This window comes from Myxine glutinosa, chromosome 1 (assembly GCF_964187855.1).
Source record: "Myxine glutinosa chromosome 1, kmMyxGlut1.1, whole genome shotgun sequence".
NCBI lineage: Eukaryota > Metazoa > Chordata > Myxini > Myxiniformes > Myxinidae > Myxine > Myxine glutinosa.
In genome coordinates this window covers 275,356,651-275,379,400 of record NC_136261.1, presented here as the reverse complement: position 1 = coordinate 275,379,400, position 22,750 = coordinate 275,356,651, and the positions used below count along the sequence as shown (strand labels likewise).

The 22,750-nt window shown below is 44.6% G+C and overlaps 1 protein-coding gene and 1 long non-coding RNA gene across 2 annotated transcripts in view; one reads left to right on the top strand and one right to left on the bottom strand.

The window, feature by feature from the left end:
- LOC137437620 (ATP synthase F(0) complex subunit C3, mitochondrial) overlaps positions 1-22,750 on the bottom strand; it is a 268,961-nt gene that overhangs the window by 85,369 nt on the left and 160,842 nt on the right. The window lies entirely within an intron of this gene.
- LOC137419416 (uncharacterized) lies at positions 19,142-20,405 on the top strand. The gene is made up of 2 exons (XR_010982868.2): positions 19,142-19,239; positions 20,364-20,405. It is a non-coding gene; the product is annotated as an uncharacterized LOC137419416 (long non-coding RNA).

Here is a 22,750-nt window from a genome sequence, read left to right as displayed (position 1 = left end):
ACATAAATGGACACGTAAAAGAATAAAGGGGAGGGGGAGACAAGATGGGGAGAGAGAGAGGGAAGCACACAAGCACAACAGTAGAGAGCAGGGACATCAGGAGATCTGTGGGAGGGAGAGGGCTTGGGGGGAGGGGAACTTCTTTTGAGAAGAGTAGGCGAGTTATCACTGGTCACTTCAACAGATTCCAAGTTACTGCCCTGCCTATAGGATTATAGGAGGGCATCCATCGTACAGCTCTATTTTCGCAGAGAAGCACCAACGATTTTCAAGGTCAAGGTTCTCGACCTCGCTATAAACTGTCGGACTGCTGGGACAGGACTTTGTGATTCTCCTGCCAAGATAAAAATTACCTATCAAAGTAAAATTGTAACTCATTCGGCAAGTCATTTGTTATATATATATATATATATATATATATATATATATATATATATATATATATATGTATGTGCAAGTCAACGTTTCTTTTTTTTTTAAGCAGCATTTTTAGAGGTCCACCCTTTCCGCATGTGACAGGAGTTACAGCAATTGGTTGGCATGGCCCACCAATCATCGTGACAGCCCTGCCCACTAGATACCCCATTGGTCAGCGTGTCTGAGAGACATCAGCCACTCGCCTAGGGAGTGGGTCGCCTGGCAGCTGTTGGCTTTAATGTCACATGCTCTCCCTACTCGAGTTATTATTAATGATGGTTCCCCTGAAAACCATATGGCTTGGTCTGTCTGACTCCCTCCTGCGTATCACGCTCACACCTCGATCTTCCCATCCATCTCAATCTCTCCTTTCGATGACCCCCTCCCCCCCGAGGACGAAACACCCTAAGGAGTTTTACCCCGTAACAGTGGGCAAGTGTGCCATAGCTTCTTGGAATCGGTTGGAATTCGGGAATCTCAGGCCTCGGAAGGCTTCGTGTCGAGCTGACCAAAGCAATCCCTTTTAAAATCTCGTAAATTATTTTTTGAAGTGATTGTATGATTATGATGTCATTTGAGAGTGGTTGTTAGAGGGGGACAATAAGCCTGGTGTTGGCTTTACGGTTGAGGTGGCTTGACCTTGTTGTTGTTGTTGTTTTTCGGATGCAGCTTGTGGCTGCTGGTTGCATCATTTTCCGGAAGTGCAGCTGTGCCGCTGATGCAGTGCCCCTGTTACCAGTCAGCTGGTACTCATTTTGCCAACCCTGGAAGGATGACATGCTGTGTCAACCCACCTGGTGTTATTTCAACGGTAGGACAGGGCCTCGAACTCAAGACCCTATAGATCTTAAGCCAGCCTTAACCTTAACGTTAACCGTTAAACCAACAGCAGGATTTTTTTGCATCAAGACCAAATTCAAGAAAACTTCATTAAAGCAAGAGGCAAGAGGCAAATCATCATCTGTGAAGGCAGAATTACAGGCCTTCGCCAAAAACAAGTGTGCAATGGTCTTGAGGGATTACAAAAGCTTAAACACGTGCTCAAAGTTACAGCAAAAGAGTTATACAGACTTTTTCAGAATGACTTCAAGAATACAGTCACCACTCCAAAAAATAATTGATCTATCGATTGAGGGCACATTTGCCAATGATTCAATTGAAAATCATTCTGTCTGTTCCATAATTATTGAGACACCCAACCAACATCGCTGTGTGAATGCAAGCAGATGGGACAGCTGGCTTAATTGCAGTTAGACCCAATTTTTTTTTATTACGGAAAACAAGTTCAAAGTGCAACTCGATGCAACTGTTTTTAACTTTTAACAACAACTCATTCTCATTAAGAAGCACAAGTGGAAATTTTTTCGAGAAGCCAGGTAGACATCAAGATGGGAAGCACATGTGACCCACATGTACCAATTAATGTCAATAAAAAAAGGAAGTCTGGTTATTTTTCATATATGACACTGACTGATGACAACCGTCTCAGCTCTCAGGTCTCTTTAGTATTCGGAGCCAGATTCCAGGTAAAACGCAGTGGGGCAAATTGACATAACGCTTCCGGTAAAACTATACAGTGAAACACATTAGCTGATCTCACAAAATGTCGTCAGATACATCTAGGGGATACAACTAGAAATATTTACTTAAATAAAATGTGCAACTGCAAGTATCCCAGTAATGTAGGGGGTGATAAATGAAGAGGTCGTGCAGCAAAACAACGCGTTGAAAATTCACTAGATCCATAGTGAAGGGAAGACAGCCTGGTGTTGGCTTAGCGGTTAGGGTGCCGGCTTGGGATCCTAGGATGCTGGGCTCGAATCCCGGTCTAATCGCTGAATTAACACCAGGGGGGTTGACTCAGCCTGCTATGCCTTCCGAGGTCGGCAAAATGAGTACCAGTTCACTGGTAATTCCGTGTTTGTCGCAAGAGTCGACTAACAGGGTTGGTGGCAGGAAGAGCATCTGGCCATAAAACATTGCTTCAAAAAGGGGACCACGGTGCCCTAAAAAGGCCAACACCTGCTCTGCGGGGAAACATGGCCTCTAAAGGTGGTTCATAGGGAAGGTTGAATCCACTATTGTTTTTTACAACGCCATCAAAGAAGCGGATCAAATTTAATCAATAAGAGCACAATCAAAGGCTGCAGGAGATATGAAAGTGATTATATCTTGGATATTTGCAAATGTCACCCTCGTTTTCTCGGAGACTGTGTAACCAGCTAGGGCTGTCCGCTTTGTCATTGAACGGTCTTGCCATGGCCTAAGGAATGTGTCAAAGGCGTGCGGAGGCTCTGCAATTAATGAGCACACGTGGCCCTCCATGGAGCACAAGCCGCTAGAGGCTCAGCTGTGGCTATGGCCGCATGTCCTTCTGCTTTCCCAAAGGGAACCATTAGTGCGACAGGGCCGACAGGAGTAGGACAGGCCGGTGGCAGGCTGCTCTCATAGGAGAATGCTTTTCTTTCGAGTTCTTTTTCAATCCTTTTGCCAATGTTATGCAAAAAATGCAACATAATACATATGGTGCATCATACTATTTTGGAGTTCATACTTGTATTATATTTACTTTCAACGGTACCCACCCTACGGGCAGGGCTTCAATTGGGAGGCCCAAATGAAAAGGCAAAATATCACACATTGAATGCTTTTTTATTTTATTTTAAACGATTCATATAAACATCCGTTAAATCATATCACACACAAATCATCAAAATCTAAACAGTATTTGTAGAATTTCAATAAAAGCCACATCACTGTTCGTATCGGTAAATATTACTCCATCGTGTTTGGAAAAACTGGAAAATTAGAAAAATTTGAAATTGGGAAAAAATTGGAAGAACAATATAGCCTATTTTACTCCAGGGGGTCCCAGGATTACCCACCCAAAATATCGTTGCGATCGGTTCAGCCGTTTTTTGCGGTACCTGGGAACAGACAGACATTTGGTGAATTATAGTAAGATACAACCACAATAGTAGAGGTCATCCTTTTTGAGCATTCTTTTAACTGATATTATAAACCTTTCAAAAACAATGTACATTTAGCATTGTTGCTCGTCCAAAAACAATCTGACTAAACATTTATGCTGACTATACAAGTTCTCAGGGAAATAAAAATTTATAGCGGATGTACAGCAAAAGTCTTGAGCCAACAAATATTTCATTAATTTGTAATGTTTCTCTTTTTTTTTTTTCTTTTTTTTTTGTATACTGAATCGAGGCTCGTGAAAGAGCTAACATTTATTTCACAAACAAATCAACCAGACAAACAAGATATATAAAAAGAGGGAGCGGAAGACAAGATGGGGAGAGAAGGGGAAACACACCTCTTGAAGGTAATATAAACCCACACAATGCCCAATATATCAAACTTGACGAGACTCAAAATAATAATAGTTTTATACCGAAAAGGCAATTTCCAGAGAGAAATATCCCACAAAACAGGTATTTCCAGATGTGGCATTCAAGCAACAATACAGAAGCACAATGAGACTGCAGAAATTATTATTATTATTTTTTGTATACAAGATCGAGGCTCGTGTAAGAGCTGATTAATCACAAAAAGACAAACTGACACATGAAACATAAGATAAAGGGAGCAGGAGACAAGATGGGGAGAGAGAGAGGGAAGCACACAAGTACAACAGCAGAGAACAGGGACATCGGAAGATCTGTGGGAGAGAGAGGGCTTGGGGGGAGGAGGCAGGGGAAGGCGGAGGGGGGGGAGGGGTGGTGGGTTTGGAAAGTATAAAACACATGGACACTGCTGGAACTTCCAGAAAAGCAAAAAAGTCGGTATTTCAAAAAAGTCGGTATGGAGAGCTCTTTACAATGAGCCATGTCTCAATTTTTTCTATGCAGTGCTTTCAGAGATATAGAGGTGCAAATATTTTCGGTTTTTCCAAGATGGCGGTCGAACCACGTGACCAATGACGTCATATTTATTTTTTTTCTCCAATTTATGCCTACATGTCGCTCAAGAAATTTCATCTTGATAGGATGAAGTTTTGTACTGGTCGAATTATGACGTCATAATAGAGGCACCTATGACATCATCATTAACATATTTAATTCCCCATGGAGAGTTCTTTACAATGAGCCATGTCTCACTCTTTTCTATTCAGCGCTTTCGGAGATATAGAGGTGCAAAATTTTTCGGTTTTCCCAAGATGGCGGCCGAACCACGTGACCTATGACGTCGTAATTATCATTTAAAAAATGTACAGGTGGAGTTGCACCGATGGTGAAAATTTCATGTCAATCGGACCAACGGTTGCAGAGAAAATCATATTTATTCTGTGCGGACAAACAGACAAACAGATAGACAAACAGACAGACAAACAGACAGACAAACAAACAGACAGACAAACAAACGGACTCAAATGCAATATCCTCTCGTCTGGCGAGGGCAATAAGGTGGCACCAAAATCACCATCTCACATCTTTCCCAATTCCTAACCTCAATCTTTTTCATCTCCATTAACCCCACGTAACTCAACCCTTTTACACGGAGGTTACTGTTTCCTCCCCTAATTTCTCTCCTCCTTTTTGCTTATTTATTCCCTTGCTTATTGTGTCTGACTGTGTTCCTCTGTGAGTACATTGCCTTTTCATTCTCTGTCACCATGCTCTTTCACGAGCGTAGATAATTTATCAACAATTATTGTTTTTGAAGGTGTCGATGCTTATGGGAGAGATTAATGAGTACCAGAGGAGTATGTGAAGGAACAGACAAGTGTAGGTCATAAAAGAGGGGAAAGATGACTAAGCTCTATATCAAGGATGAAGACCAAGCTGGTAATGAGCATATAAATCCAGGTGGTAAAACAGAACCCAAATCGAACAGAACCGAAGTTTAGACATGAAAAGTACATCGCTAGATTTGGATATTATTATTGTCATAAGCCCAGGGGATTTCTATCACTCCTGTGAGTTCCAATAGATCAGATAGTTCAGCACAAGTTGTAAAGACTACCAAGCAATTATGCCTCATTTACAATCTTGCTAAAATAGAATGACCATGCTTAAACATATCACACATATAAATACCTATCACCTTCCTGATGTTAGAGCCAGAAAAAAGGGCTAAACTAATTGTATAAAAGGTGTCATACAAACTGAAGATCAAATCAGATAATGAACAGCCACTCTATGCAGAATAGGGTCACAATCCTGGATGAGGACACCACTCTGACACAGGAAGTCAGGGCAGGAATTTGGAATTTGGTCATAGTGCCTGTGATAGCTCACCTACTCTTCACGATGGACACCGTGGGATCTTTCGCGTACACCACTAATGCCAGCAGAAGGGATTCCCGTTTAACATCCATCAGAGGAATGGCATGCACATTGATGAACCACTCTGCTTATGAAACACCAGGATGACAGTTTATAGCTGGACAGACATTTTAACCCAGGCTAGAGAAAGCTTAGAGGGGAGTGTGAGTACTTCAAGGCCTTCCTGCCAGCCCAAACAAACTGAAGCAATGAACCTATAGAGGTGTCTCAATTAAATGTATGGAGACTTCATACATCAAAATCTAGACTATCTTGTCATTCAGTACTGCCTTATGGGTAACAGCTGACTGATGATGGGCAATCACACGCTAATACCATCTACAGGGTGAGCCAGAAATATGGTTCTTTTTAACACTCGTGTAAAGGTAATAAAAAGTTGTATTTCAAAACAAATTCTTACAAGAAAGTGAAGTACATAACATGCCATTTATTTGTGGAAAAAAACATCGAGGAGATGCGCACCATTTTGTCTGACACATTCCTCCAATCTTTGATGCCAATTAATTCATGACGTTCTGCAACATGGCCACGTCAATATCATTGATTTGGCGTCTGATGTTTTCCTTAAGTTCATGAAGAGTTTGTGGACGGTTAATATACACTTTGTCCTTTAGATATGATCACAATAAATAAACACATTTAGTCAAATCGGGTGCCCTCGCTGACCATGGAATATCGCCGTTTCTGGAAATGACATGCTTTGGAAAGAGCGCCCTTACAGTAGTCATCGACACTCTGGCGGTGTGGGAGGTTGCACCATCTTGCTGAAACCACGTCAACAACTTGGCCTAGTTGTTGAAGCTTCCGACCTGGAGGCTTGGTTCTCTCCGGGCATCCAAAGCGGTTATTTAATCATTCGTGTGTTTGTCAAATTTCAACTCGTTATTTTATCATCCATGCGTTATTGTTTGTTTATAGTTAGTTTTGGTTTGAATTTCCTGTAACTCGTAATTAATTAATCGTGTTCTGCTCCGTGTGTGCGGCCTTGTACCTCCGTCGGTGTTTGTTAACTTAAGTCCCCTACATCGTGTTTTGCTTGGCTCTTAGTTTTTTCCCTTCTACCCCGAACATAATACTCTTTGTCTAACGGTTTAAATCCCCCTCCCCCCCAAAAAAAACAAAAAACAAACAAACAAACCAAGAACATTTATTTTCCTTTCTCCACGTGTGCTGTTGTCTCATCCTGTACTTTCTGTCTAGGTGTGCTGTTCGCCCCGCCCCCATTATCTCCTTGCCATCCACCTTTTGCCCTGTTCACGTGACTCGTGGTGGTCCCTCTCGGCCCTCCCCCCGTTGGTATTTTGTGCATATAAGATTGTTCACGGTTCTGTTTAAATATTATTTAAATATGTTTAAACTTTCCCCTTCAGTGTTTTATTCAGTGGTATATTACAACACGCTGTTTTTCTTCCTATTTAAAAGGCTTTTTTCAATTTCCTCTTTTTTCAGCCTCCTCCCCACTTCGTCTCCCTTCTATCTCATACCTCCACCCCCCCCCAACCTTCTACTTTCCTCTGCCCCCCCCCCTCAAACAACCCCTCACTGTGCCTCATCCCTTCACCATCAAACCTTTCATCATCCTCATCCTTCCCTTTCTTGGAACTCTTCTGTAATCTCTGACACACTATCAACTGCTCTCCCTACCTCCCCCTCTCATCCTTCATCTTACCCTACTCCTCCCCTCCCCTGTCCTGTACCCGAATGCTCCCCCTCTTTCTTCATTAACGGTATGGACCTCAAACATCCGGGGCCTTCGCTCAAACCTGACTGATCTCTCCATACAGGTTGCTTCTGACAATCCAGACTTGATCTGCTTAACAGAGACTTTCCTCCTTCAAGATGTCTCTGATTCCTTAATATCTCTTCCTGGTTACACCCTCCTCCGGGATGATAGACCTGAGCCTCGTCCTGGTGGTGGGGTGGCTATCTTTATCAAAAACTCTCTTCCTCACTCTCCTTGCACTGCCCTCTCCTCCTCACCCCCAGGAGTACCTCTGGCTACGGCTTCCTCTCCGCTCCCCACCTTTTGTTCATATGTGTTCTGTACCGTCCTCCAAACAGTGATGACTCCATTTACATTTCACTGTCTGACAACATGGACCAACTTCTATCCACTCATCCCAACTCTCTCTTCCTCATATGTGGTGACTTCAACTGTCATCATGCCAGCTGGTTGGGTGTGGGTTCCTCTCTCACCAGTCATGGCACCTCAGCAAAGGACTTCTGTGACTCACTGGGATTGACACAATCTGTCAATTTCCTGACCCGGATTTCAGCCAATGGAGTATCTTCTCTTCTAGACTTGGTTATGCCAAACTTCCCTGCTAATGTCTGCTGCTCTTCTTCTGCTCCAATCGGTTCTTCTGATCATGTGCTTGTCAAAGTGGACATCTCTCTGGCCATTCTCAGAGAGCCTCCTCAGCGTCGACGATTCTGGCATTTCACTCAGGCCGACTGGGACGGTCTTCACGCAGCCATCAATCGTCTGGATTGGTCTCCCATCTCCACTGCCTCTGACATCAATTCTTCCTGGGAATTCTTCCAAAGCAAACTGCTCTCTCTCATGCACAGATTTATCCCATCTCGTCTTCAGTTGTCTTACCCTTCCTCCCGTCCATGGTACACTGAATGTTGTGGTGAGGCTGTTGCCCTGAAACAACTTGCCTTTGCCTCTTGGAAGGCTAATCCAACTGAAGGCAATCTCAGTTCCTTCCACCAAGCTCGGAACAAGTGTGTGTCTACCCTCAGGAGTGCCAGGAAGCACTATCTCTCCACACTCAAGAATGAACTCTCAAACCTGTCTCCTTCCTCCAAATTCTGGTGGCGTCTGGTCAAATCCGTTTCTGGTGTTTGTTCCCCCTCCATCCCCTCCCTTAAATCAAATGGCTACACAGTTGAAATCGCACGTTACAAAGCCGAATGCCTCAACTCTGTGTTTGCCTCAAAATCTTTAGTCCCAAACCCATCTCTCTCTGTTCCCACCTTTCCCAGTCGAACCCAACTGCTCCTGTCCTTCTCTCCTGACAAGGTGGAGGAGTTTTTGTCTAACCTCGACTCTGATTCTGCAACTGGACCAGACGGCATCAGCCCACAGGTCCTAAAATCCTGCTCTTCCGCTCTATCTCACCCTCTCTCTGTTCTTTTCACCCTCTCTTTTGCTCAAGGTCATCTGCCAGCATCCTGGAAATCAGCAAACATTACCGCTTTACACAAAAAAGGTGCAAAAACAGATCCTTGCAACTACAAACCAATCAGCCTGCTCCCAATTATCAGCAAATCATGGAATCCATCATTGCTTCGGATATGAAATCTTTCCTCTTCTCCAATGGCTTGATCTCTGATCATCAATTTGGTTTCAGACTTGGTCACTGTACTCTGGACATGCTGCTTCTGCTGTCTCAACAATGGATGGAGGTCCTCAATGCCAAACAGGAAATCAGAGCTGTCTCCCTTGACATATCACGTGCCTTCGATAGGGTCTGGCACCCAGCTCTGCTCACCAAACTCTCCTCCTATGGTATCCATGGAAATCTCCATGCATGGCTTGCGGACTTCCTCTCTGGTTGTAGTCAACTGCTGAACTGCCGAAATCTCGGCTCTCTGCTCACCTTCACTCTTTCATTCCTCTTTTCTCCCGTCTCTGGAACAAACTCCCACACTCCCTTCAATCCCACTCCTCCCTCCAGGTCTTTAAAACAGCTGTCCACCACCATCTCTTATCTTCCCCAATCCAAAACCTTGATCTTTTCTACCCCCGCTAATTCACCCCAGATCCACCTTGTTTGAAATTCCAACTTATTTCCTGGAAGTCCTGGCAGTGTCCATATGTTTTATACCTCTCCCCCCCCCCTTCCCATGCCCCCCTCCCCCAAAGCCCTCTCCCTCCCACAGATCTCTCGATGTCTCCATGTCTCTTGGTCCCTGCTCTCAAATGTTGTGTTTGTGTCATTCCCCCTCTCTCCCCATCTTGTCTACCGCTCACGATGTTGTATGTTTTATGTGTCGGTTTGTCTTTCTGTGTGATTAATGTTCGCTCTTTCACGAGCCTTGATCTTGTATACTAAAAACAAACAAAAAAAACCCAGTAATCATATAAAATAATTTCTTAATCAATTGGCTGATAGTCAACCACCACCACCTCAACCACCAGTGTTTCATCCAAAGCTGTAACTTTTTGAAAATTAATTAAAGAAGTCATCAATCGAAAAAATAAAATAATTAACTAATTAATTGACTAACCCATAAATAATGAATCGATTAATTAATCAATAAACCAAAAATACCCTTTACAGCCAAATCCCTTGTTCATCCTCATGTCCAAATATCAGCTTCCTAACTCAAAAGGTGCATGAGATAATGCCCAGAAGAAAAATAAAATAAATAAGTACTTAATTAATCGACAATAATTAGGTAATGAGGCAATTAATTGATTAATCAAAAAACAAAAATATAGTTTTTGCCAAAGCTCTTGCTCACGATTGTGCCAAAATTTCAGCTTCCTAGCTCAAAGGATGGCTGAGATATCGCCCAGACAAACAAGCAAGAAAGCAAGAAACCAGAGTGAAAACCGAGTACTCCCTTTCAGCGTGCGTCATTGCCGGGCCCCCTTTGGTGCCCGGCAATGACGTTTTGCAATGCCTGGAGATGGCATAGGAAAGGTGCGGTGTACAACAAGAAAACAAACAACCAGAGTGAAAACGGAGTACTCCCTTTCAGCGTGCGTCATTGCCGGGCCCCCTTCGGTGCCTGGCAATGACGTTATGCAGCGCCTGGAGATGGAATAGGAAAGGAGTGGTGTGCAACAACAACCAAAGTGAAAACTGAGTACTACCTTTCAGCGTGCGTCATTGCCGGGCCCCCTTCGGTGCCTGGCAATGACGTTATGCAGCGCCTGGAGATGGAATAGGAAAGGAGCGGTGTACAATAAGTGAAGCAATTTGGAGCAACCTTTGAGATAAATAACGATTTTAAAATTTTGCTCATCAGTCAATATTTTATCTCGTTCACAAAATATCATAGAAACATTAAAACTTGAGGTCTACGAGGCCGTAGTGACACCCCTACCTTGGTAAAGAACGATGCCCTGTTGGAGATTGTGTCAGAGAAGGCTGAAGTGAAGAAGGCTTTTTAGCTCTTTCACGAGCCTCGATTCAGTACACAAAAAAAAAGAAAAAAAAAGAAGTGATAAACACCAATTTTGAAGATGGCAATTTGTTAACGGATTTATACGACTGAGTTTTTTTTTCTCCCTCTGTGGTGCTTTGCCTTGATGCAGGTTCAGTGCTACCAACACAGCCCATGGCAAGGATAAGGTTGTGTGGTTTGCTTTTCCAGCGTTGGCAGGAATTTTTGAATTTGTTCACTGTGCCGATGTGAAAAAGCCTACTCTTGACAAAAGACACCATGGAATCGTAAACGTCCACCGACTAATGCCAGCAGACAGGACACCCAGTTAAATGTCCATTCAATGGACAGCGCACACATTGGTGTATCACCCAGAGCTGGTGCTCTTACCCTCAAGCATTGGTGTATCACCCAATGTGTGAAGCATCAATCTGAGAGTTTATAGTCGGATGAGGAATCGAATCCAGACTATACAGCTCAAGGCCAAGTGTGCTACCTCTGCACCATCCTGAGGGACTATATTGGGAGGCCTAAATGTCTGAACACATCAAGTTAAGAACTCGTAGTGGATCCGGTCAGCTAAAATGATTGGATCCAAGTAAAATAACGTGGCGAGATGGTATCCCCTACATTGTTTTGAAGTGCTGCTCCTATGAATTACGAAAACCTCTGTCCACACGAATTAAACTTTCCGTCTGACCTGGGAGGATTCCCTGTGGATGGAAATGTGAAAACGTTGTGTTAGTCTTCATACCGAGAGATAAATCTAAACCGAACAACTGCAGGCCAATTTAATAATTCAAAGATGGACCGATGACATAGATCTGACCTGAGTCATCAAATCAAGGCGGTTTCCCTCGAGATCAGCCAACCTTTTGACAAGAGCTGAGCACACAGACCTGCCCTACCAGGTATGTCACATGGTACTGGCGGCAATTTTACAGATGGATTTGTGACCTTATGAGTGCTATACAACAAAGGGTTATTCTATCCTGCTGGTGTACCTCATCAAAGTATTCTTACCCTAAAGGTATTTTTTTACTTCATGTACATACACTTCATACACATGATCTTCATGAATGACAAACTTTTTGGTTCAGGTCAATATCTTATATCAGGATACAACTTCGAAAAAATAAGGATTCTTTTGCACTCTTTGTAGGAAGACCTTCTTACCATAGAAAACTGGGAAGAAAAGAGCTGGTGCTTTAGTGGTACATCCAATTTAATAACAAATTATTCCTGCAGCCAAAATAAGGATTGTAAGATACATGACTTCTCATACCAGGATACTCTGGAAAATAGAAATCTACCTATTGTAGCATTGTAGAAATGTTGTGGGGTGGCAAAATAGGAAGTGGGGTGGGAGAGAGGAAGGCGAGGGGGGGAACTCTGCCAGTTTTATTGTATCATGATCTACTTAGGTCGTACCAAAATTAGTCTGCTGTTATAGGCGACCGGATGAAGGCCTCAATATAGCTCAGAAAATGATTTTTGTGACACCCATCTTGGAACTACGCAAACATGGCCTTTTCTTATAGATTTTGATCTCAGGAATCTGAATCGGCTTGTTTGGTTGTTCAAAACATTGTACTTTAAAGCAGGATACTTTATTAAAGATGCTGTTCCCGTCACGAGCATGAAATGGCTGTGTTCATCAAAACTGGTGCTATTGGCCGATTGTAACGGGTTTTGATTGAGGAAAACTCGTCATCTATATTATAATTCGCCAAGGGTCGAGTGCGGTCGATCCTTTTGAGCGAAAGACTTTTTCCCCGACGGTCTCCACAACCCGCTAACCTCCCAGACAGATACGGGATATCATCCCATGGTGCAAACCACTCTTCCATTTTCCCGTCGTCCTCAGCGTCCACATCGCTAAAAACGCCAACTTTGCTTCTCAGTGTCTTCACGTCCCGTCAGTGTGCTGAGCGACAGCGTAATGTCGTGGTGAACTTTGCTTCTCTGGGGGAGGGTGTCCATACATACCATCATATTATAATAGGGTAAGGCTTTTCTGGGATGGTACTTTTACCACGAGCTGCTGCTAGTTTCATATTATAAGAACTAGCGTGACTCAGCGCACCCCGCGCGCCTCACCACACGTCGTTTCAGAGGGGGAGGCATCTTTGACCATTTCGGCGTATTTTGGATATTCAGGGTGTTTTAGGTCTTCAGGGCCATTTGGGTCTTCAGGATCTTTTGGATCCTCTGGGCCTTTAAGGGTGTTTTGGGTCTTTGAGATGTTTTTGGGTCTTCAGGGTCTTCGGTGTATTTTGGGTCTTTGGGGTCTTCAGGTGCTTTTTGGGTCGCCGGGATCTTTTGGGTCTTCGGGGTATTTTTGGTCTTCGGGGTCTTTTGGGTCTTCGGTATCTTTTTGGTCTTTGGGGTATTTTGGGTCTTCAGGGTCTTTTGGGTCTTCGGGGTGTTTTGGGTCTTTGGGGTGTTTTGGGTCTTCGGGGTGTTTTGGGTCTTCGGGGTGTTTTGGGTCTTTGGGGTGTTTTGGGTCTTTGGGGTGTTTTGGGTCTTCTGGGTGTTTTGGGTCTTCGGGGTGTTTTGGGTCTTCAGGGTGTTTTGGGTCTTCGGGGTGTTTTGGGTCTTCGGAGTGTTCTGGGTCTTCTGGGTGTTTTGGGTGTTCGGGGTGTTTTGCGTGTTCGGGGTGTTTTGGGTCTTCGGGGTGTTTTGGGTCTTCGGGGTGTTTTGGGTCTTTGGGGTGTTTTGGGTCTTCGGGGTGTTTTGGGTCTTCGGGGTGTTTTGGGTCTTCGGAGTGTTTTGGGTCTTTGGGGTGTTTTGGGTCTTCGGGGTGTTTTGGGTCTTCGGGGTGTTTTGGGTCTTCGGGGTGTTTTGGGTCTTCGGGGTGTTTTGGGTCTTCGGGGTGTTTTGGGTCTTCGGGGTGTTTTGGGTCTTCTGGGTGTTTTGGGTCTTTGGGGTCTTTTGGGTTTTTGGGTATTCAGGGTCTTTTTGAGCCTCAGGGCATTGAAGGGTGTTTTGGCTATTTGGGGTCTTTGGGGGTCTTCAGGGTATGTTGGGTCTTTAGGGGTCTTCAGGATATTTTGGGTATTCAGGGGTCTTGGTGGTCTGAAGGGCTTTGGGGGAATTAAAGGGTCGTCAAAGGTCTGAGGGGTCTCAGCAGTCTTAACGCAATTAAGAGGGTTAATTAAGAGGGTGGTAATTCTTTGGGAGAAGAAGAAGAAGAAGACGTTTCCGTCGCATGTAAACATACATAGCGAACCATATACGTTTGCTCTATTATAATAAGATGTAAAGCATCTAATGTTCACAATCCATTAAAGGTGTTCACATCTTAATACATAAATTGCTATTTTCTTCAGAAAAAAAACATTTCTTTCCATGTGAAGACTGTGGAATGTTAAAGCAGAAACAACAAGTGTACTACAAAACCACTGTCTTTCCCAAATCACAATATCCATAATGAATATACCAGAACTAGGGTATATAATTAGAAGTAGGTCTACAAACTACAAATCATCGTAATCCATCAGATCACTGTCTGCATCCTCCAAAATAGTCTTCAAGGACTGTTGGAGAGATATTTTCACAATTTGCGCAGCCACGGAAATCGGTGCAAGAAATACCATTTGATTTGCAAGAACAAACATTACGCTGACACTTCGATTTATTACAGCCAGAAAGTATGTGATTGAGAATTTCTGGGGGAGCAGGTGGATCCTTCATCCAGTGAATCGCGAGTTCATCACCTTGAAATTTCCAGCCCATGTTTGGATGAATCTGGTGGCTTTACGAATTGGGTAAGCGAACTGCGATACAATGCTGCCTGCGATACACTGGTGCGTTACAATGGTGCGATACAATGCTGCGATACAATGGTGCGATACAATGGTGCGATACAATGCTGCAATACAATGCTGCGATACAATGCTGCGATACACTGGTGCATTACAATGGTGCCATACAATACTGCGATACAATGCTGCGATACACTGGTGCAATACAATGGTGTGATACAATGCTGCGATACAATGCTGCGATACAATGGTGTGATACAATGGTGCGATACAATGCTGCTATACAATGATGCAATGTAATGCTGAGATACAATGGTGGGATACAATGCTGTGATACAATGCTGCGATACAATGGTGCGATACAATACTGCGATACAATGATGCGATACAATGGTGCGATACAATGCTGCGATACAATGCTGCAATACAATGATGCGATACAATGGTGCGACACAATGCTGCGACACAATGCTGCGATACAATGCTGCGATACAATGGTGCGATACAATGCTGTGATACAATGCTGCGATATAATGCTGCGATACAATGCTGTGATACAATGGTGCGATACACTGGTGCAATACAATGGTACGCAACGTCTGTATCTGAGCTTTGGATCTTGATGTCAGAATAAGTGAGGGCAGCATGGTGGTAATGGAGGAAGATGCGTGTGGCTGCTTCCAAATGTTCACTTTCCAGAACGGGTACATTTTGTACAAGAAGGACAGATGCCCTCTTTACGGAATGATGAACAGCACTCACCATGAGTCATATAAAATTAAATTCCACTGAACTTGAATGGAATTAGTCCTGACCACGATGAATAGAGAAATTCAATCAAAGTTTCCTTATTAACCTCGCATGAGGAGAGGGGATTGCATTTGAGTCCGTTTATTTGTCCGTTTGTCTGTTTGTTTGTCCGCACAGAATATATATGATTTTCTCTGCAACCATTGGTCCGATTGACAGGAAATTTTCACCATAGGTGCAACTCCACCTGTTTAATTTTTTAATAATAATGATGACGTCATAGGTCACGTGGTATGGCCGCTATCTTGGAAAAACCGAAAAACTGCACCTCTATATCTCCGAAAGTGCTAAATAGAAAAAATTGAGACATGGCTCATTGTAAAGAACTCTCCATGGGGAATAAAATATGTTAATGATGATGGCATAGGTGCCTCCATTATGACATAATTCGACAAGTACAAAACTTCATCCGATCAAGATGAAATTTCTTGAGCGTCATCTTGGGATTGGTGGAGAAGAAAAATAAAGGTGACGTCCTCTGTCACGTGGTTCGGCCGCCATATTTGTTTTAACACAAAAGCCTTAAAAACCACTGAAAACACATCTTGGCGAGGGTCTGCAATCTCTGATTGCTCTTTCTAGTCGTTCCCATTGTGAAGGTAGTCAGTCGCCAGATATTTTTTGGTCCGGGCTGTAGAGGCAGTGAAGCTCGATAGATCCTTTTGGTATTTTCTTTCTGGCATGTTCAGGGAAGTTGTTGCTGGTCACAGGATATCTATCGAAGACAACATCGACTCGTGGGTGACTCCCGACTTTAGGTCTGTTCATTATCTTCAACAGGATCAGTTGTGCGAATCCCCCGTATGTGGCAGGGATGTGATATCGAATGGGCGATGCTCATGCCGTCAATAGTCAGAGCGAACAACTCTGGTAAAGAAGTTACTTCTTCTCAAGAAGAACCTTTTTCCACAAACTTCTTCTTCTCAAGACGCTTCTTGCCACATTGGATGGTAGCTTTGTTTGTGAACCTCGAGAGTAACAACGCCAAATGATACCCATACTGAGTTGAAATTGGTTCCTCGTCATTCCACAAAAGATGATGCCTGATGGTTAGATGGTAATCGTCACCAATTTCGACCTCAAGCCACGCTTTCCCATGCTCCTTCATTTTTGCCAAGCCCAATTCACTATAAGAACACAATTTGGAGCCATCTCCCAATGATAGATAGTGAATTAAACACTCCATGACATAAATAATCAGTGCTATTATACATATTTTTTGTTACTCTAGCGAAAACACTACTGTACTGTGACCAATATTACAGCTCGCTGATTGGTTTTCCTGAGAGCTTATGGCACACGTGCAAAGATCTATGGGTAACAATTACGCAATTGGTGAGGAAAAACAAACTTTTCCAAGTCGTTTTTACAACTCACTGCAGATTTTTGAATAACCAAACAAGCACATTCGGATTAATGAGATCAAAATCTATAAGAAACCATCATGTGTAGTCCTAAGATGGGTGCCACGAGATTAAATGATAGAGACCTTCATCCAGTCACCTATTACCACCACACACCAGGTATCAACAAGATATATTGGACATAATCACAAGTATCAACTCACCCAACAATGAATGAAGTCCCTCAATGTCCGACATGAGATCAGGCCCATCTTCCTGGAAATATATTGTCCTTTTGATACAGTCTGGCATCCTGCCTTACTCTCCAAACTCTCTGCCTATAGCATCCAAGGCCAACTCCACACGTGGCTTACTGACTTCCTCTACTCTCATAGCCAACATGTGGCACTCAACGGAATCCTTTCATCTCCTCTTCCTGTCGAAGCTCGAGTGCCCGAAGGCAGTGTTCTTGCCCCAGTCCTATTCCTAATCTTCATAAATTATCTCTCTGACTCTCTGGAAAATCCTCCATCTATTTCCTGATGACTCTTCTCTCTGCCGTGACATCCCTCATCCTTCAGACAGGAAGGCTGCAACCTCTTCCCACTCTCTTCGGACCTTGGAAAAAATTACAAGCTGGTCAAACACTCGGAATTTGTCTTTCAATCCTGACAAATATCACACTCTCACTATCTCTCTGAAAGGACAGACTGGCATCCCCGCCACTCCTCCCAGCCCAATCTACTTTCTTAACAATCCTCACGAGGAAGTTCAGTCATTCAAACTCCTGCATCTCACTGTCAGTCGCATATGATATTTCTCGTATGATGGGGTGTGGGGAGGGAGGGGGGGGGGGGAGAGGGGTGGTCATCATCATCTCACCATCGCACACAGGTCAGTGGTCTCTGTTTACTACCATAATTTCTTTCTCTATCCAACTTGTCCACCCCATGAATCCTATATCTTGCCCCCAATTCCTTTCTACCCCCATTGTTTGTCTAGGTCTCCCTCTATATTGGCCTTCAACTCTGCTTTTGGTGTTTCCCCCCTCTCTCTACTGCTCCTTTTGCGTGTGTCTCTACTGCTCCTCTTGCGTGTGTCTCTACTGCTCCTTTTGCGTGTGTCTCTACTGTTCCTTTTGCAGCCTCTTTTGTCTGTTACGTCCTGATCCATTCAGTGTATTCGCTCTTGCATGAGTCTCGACTATGTATACAATTTTTTTTCCAGTGTCTAAGTCTCAATATCACTCGAGCAGTTTTCCACCCTGATATTCAATCTTGTGGAAAGCCCAATCATTACCTGAGGTTGTTTGTATTCTTCATTCAACTGATCTCCAGCTTTTTAATTGACAACTTGAGATGGTGTCCTGACACATTGTGTCACTCATTCTTTTTCTCTCTGTCTCTCTGGCTCTCTGTCTCTCTCTCTCTCTCTCTGGCTCTCTGTCTGTCTCTCTCTCTCTGTCTCTCTCTCTCTCTCTCTCTCTGGCTCTCTCTCTCTCTCTCTCTCTCTCTCTCTCTCTCTGTCTCTCTCTCTCTCTCTCTCTCTGTCTTTCTCTGTCTCTCTGTCTCTGTCTCTGTCTCTGTCTGTCTCTCTCTCTCTCTCTCTCTCTCTCTCTCTCTCTCTCTCTCTCTCTCTCTCTCTCTCTTCTAACTAAATTCAAGGATCAATAAGACTTCCACCACCCAACCTTTGCTTCCACCCACTTGCCATCTCTCTTTCACCTGCATTTGCTTTCATGTGTTTACTTTTTCTTACTCTTTCATCCTCTGGCCTATAAAAAACAGAATTACATCGATGTAATAAATGCTGACATATATGATCTAATCCATTTTGGGAATCAGTAATGCATTTAGTAAGGACCTATAAAAATACAGCACATAAAACGATGTAATCTCGAGGGATTTACATGTTCTGTTACCCTGACCATGCACCCTCTCCCCACTCTTTTCCTTTCGCGTTTTGTTTTCTTCGCATAGAATCACATAGATGAACCGATTTTGAATTTTTGCACTTTCACATCAGACTGTGCAAAACATTTTGCGTGTTACCCTTCCTGTAAATGTAAAAGTTTTTTTTTTTTGTCCAGATGAACAATAATTAAACAACCAAACGACTAAAAAAAAAAACATATAAATTAAAAGGAACAATTCATTCACAATTGGGTTGGATCGAGTCCAAAAACCGATAATTATGCAAACAATGAGCTGAGCTAATCCTGCAGTCATCAGAGAAATTGTAACCCGAGCCAGTCTGGAAAATTACTTTCATTGCGTCCTTGGTGCATACGCACTGTGCAGATAACCTAGCTGGTCCCATACCAAAGTCGATGAAGTGTTGTTGAGCGCTGAAAACAGCAGCAGTCATTAACTTTGGGTGACAGCTGTGCCATCCATCACACTCGGTGTTTATAAATCCTATACCTTGACTCTGCAGCGCCATCGCCAGGAGGAAAAATCTACTCGCAACTGAGAAAAGGTACATTGTGCTTCACAACCATTCCAAATGTTAATTCCACGGAGCTTTGACTGTTGCTATTGTTTATCCACATACAGATGTATAACTATGGATCGAAAGATACATACATGCATACATACGTAACATATACATACATACACATATACATACATACATATGCACATACATACATACATATACAAACATAAATATACATAAATATACATACAGTCATACATACATGCATACATACATATACATACATCAATATACATACATATACATACATGCATACATACATACATATATATACATAAATATACATACATATACATATATACACATACACATACATACATACATATGCACATACATACACATACATACACATACATATACAAACATAAATATACATAAATATACATACATACATGCATACATACATATACATACATCAATATACATACATATACATACATGCATACATACATACATATATATACATAAATATACATACATATACATATATACACATACACATACATACATACCTATGCACATACATACATACACATACATACACATACATATACATACATAAATATACATACATATACATACATACATACATACATGCATACATACATATACATACATAAATATACATACATATACATACATACATATACATACATATACATACATATACATTCATAAATATACATACATACATACAGTACATGCATACATATACATACATACATATACATACATGCATACATACATATACATACATACATACATACATACATACAGTACATACAGTACATGGAGCAAACCTCTCCGGCCATTTTGGAGATGTGCCCTTGTAATTTTCACTGAGCATATCTACATGTACACACTGTGGTGAAAATGGATCAAAGTTGAACCCAGGTGTGATGCTCACTTAAACCACTGGGCGGTGTCTATAAGACCTCGGGACGTCCGCGACTCGAGGCCACTCCTGCGACTTTATACAATGACATGTAGAATTGAATGGTACGTACCCACTTATATTCTAGGCTTGCTTGCATTGACTGATATATCCAATCTTTCTCATATGATGCCTTGATCCTGACATATATATTGCATGGTGTATTTTACAGGATGATGTCACGATCTTATTGAAATTAAACCTATCTATGGGACGAGTTGTGGATTTGGTTGATTTTCACAACACTTAATTTCAATAATGATCTTCGGGAATGGCGGGACACGAGTCTGGCGATGGCCGGATGAACGCGAATCACAGACGAGCGTTCCCGACATTCTCCGCGCTCCTGCGAGGCCCACCTCGGAGAAGAATGACCGGTGGAGGACCCGTCGAGCTAGCTCCAGCTACGGAGCTCCGACTACTCTCGCTGCCGGTCTGCCTCGAAAGGACCGGATGCGATGGGGACCTCGCAAGCCTTTTGCGGGACCGCGTCGTCAAAAGGCGAACTGCTCTCCTGAGGCCCGAACGCTGGAGCAGGCATGATGGACTCCGGCAAGACGCCTGGAGAACGATGCTACTGGGCAACGTCCTGCGGCCGAAACCCCGTTGGAACGACGGACCCGCTTGGAGCCGACGGCCTACCCGACCAACTGATTTGCGTGCCTCGGCCCAAGATGAGATGTCCACGCGAGTGTTCACGACACCCTTGACTGTCATGCCGCGCTCGGAAGCACCTCCACGCGCGAATCGCGCGCGCGGCACCCGTCGCGTGCACTACTCTGTGAGGCCTACGATTCCGATCGCTGCTCGGAATCACCTCCTCCTACGCGACGCCGCACGCTGCACCCGTCGCGTGCACTACTCTGTGCCCGACCGATCGCTGCTCGGAAGCACCTCCCCGCGCGAATCGCGCGCGCTGCACCCGTCGCGTGCACTACTCTGTGAGGCCTACGATTCCGATCGCTGCTCGGAATCACCTCCTCCTACGCGACGCCGCACGCTGCACCCGTCGCGTGCACTACTCTGTGCCCAACCGATCGCTGCTCGGAAGCACCTCCCCGCGCGAATCGCGCGCGCTGCACCCGTCACGTGCACTACTCTGTGAGGCCTACGATTCCGATCGCTGCTCGGAATCACCTCCTCCTACGCGACGCCGCATGCTGCACCCGTCGCGTGCACTACTCTGTGCCCGACCGAACGCTGCTCGGAATCACCTCCTCCTACGCGACGCCACATGCTGCACCCGTCGCGTGCACTACTCTGTGCCCGACCGATCGCTGCTCGGAATCACCTCCTCCTACATGAAGCCACGCTGCGCCCAACGCGGGCACCACTCTGCAAGGCCGGCGATTCCAATCGCTGCACGGCAGAATCACCTCCTCCCACGCGAAGCCACGCTGCGCCCAACGTGGGCACCACTCTGTGAGGCCGGCAATTCCAATCGCTGCACGTCGGAATCACCTCCTACGCGCGAATCGTGCGCTGCCCCATCGCGGGCACAACCCGATCAATCGCTGCTCGGTGGAATCACCTCCTACGCGCAAATCGCGCACTGCGCCCTTCGCGGGCACCACTCTGCGAGGCCGGCGATTCTGATCGTGGCTCGTCGAAATCCCACCTACATGTGGCTACTCAACGAGGCCGGTGAACTCCGCTGCCCGGAATCGCCTCAATGGAGGCTCGCCTGGCACCATACGAGGACTCGCCGCAGCACGGATGAGTTTCTAAGGACGTCGAGCAGGACCTTCATAGCCTTTCACGACACTCGGGCTTATGCTTATGATAGATGATCGTATACCATGTGTATTCTATATGACTAACTATGTCTAAAACTCCGGACAAAACACGGCCCGAAAGCTAAACAAACGAGACGCTACTTCAGGTCGTGCAGTTTATCGCTGCCAAGCATGCTCGCCCTCTTGACTCGGCGTGCTCGCCCACTCGACTCGGCGTGCTCGCCCACTCGACTCGGCGTGCTCGCCCACTCGACTCGGCGTGCTCGCCCTCTCGACTCGGCGAAGCCGCACTGGTTCAAGGGCCGAGCTCAACTTTCGGTTTCCCTCGTACGCGGTGCGCCCTAGATAATACATTTCACTCGTCGGCCGGGTTCGTATTCCGTACACCAATCTCGAGCCCGCTCGAATGCTGCTGCCCAATGGACGCGAGACTATAGATTTCGGTGTGCTACTTTACTCCGTCTGGGGATACCGCTCAGCTGGAACTCGCCGTCAAACCCGCCCGCACGCGCCCGAACCAATTGATGACGTCATCGACTAAATCACGCGTTTGCTCTACAGCGCCATTAACTGCTTCCCGCGCTAGCGTCATCAGAGTACGTCTACCTGAGTTCGTCTACCTGGGTACCTCTACAGATAGCAGAAATACTCAATCTGACCGCCCCTGCCCGAACGTGCGTGTCATAACGTGGCGGCCTTCGAGGGCGACTAGCCAACATCGAGGATTTATGCCGTTAATCGATAAGGCACGGGGCATTTGGGGGTGCACGGTGACCCCCACGACACGGTAACATTGAGCGTTGCGCCCGACTCCCTCGTCTCC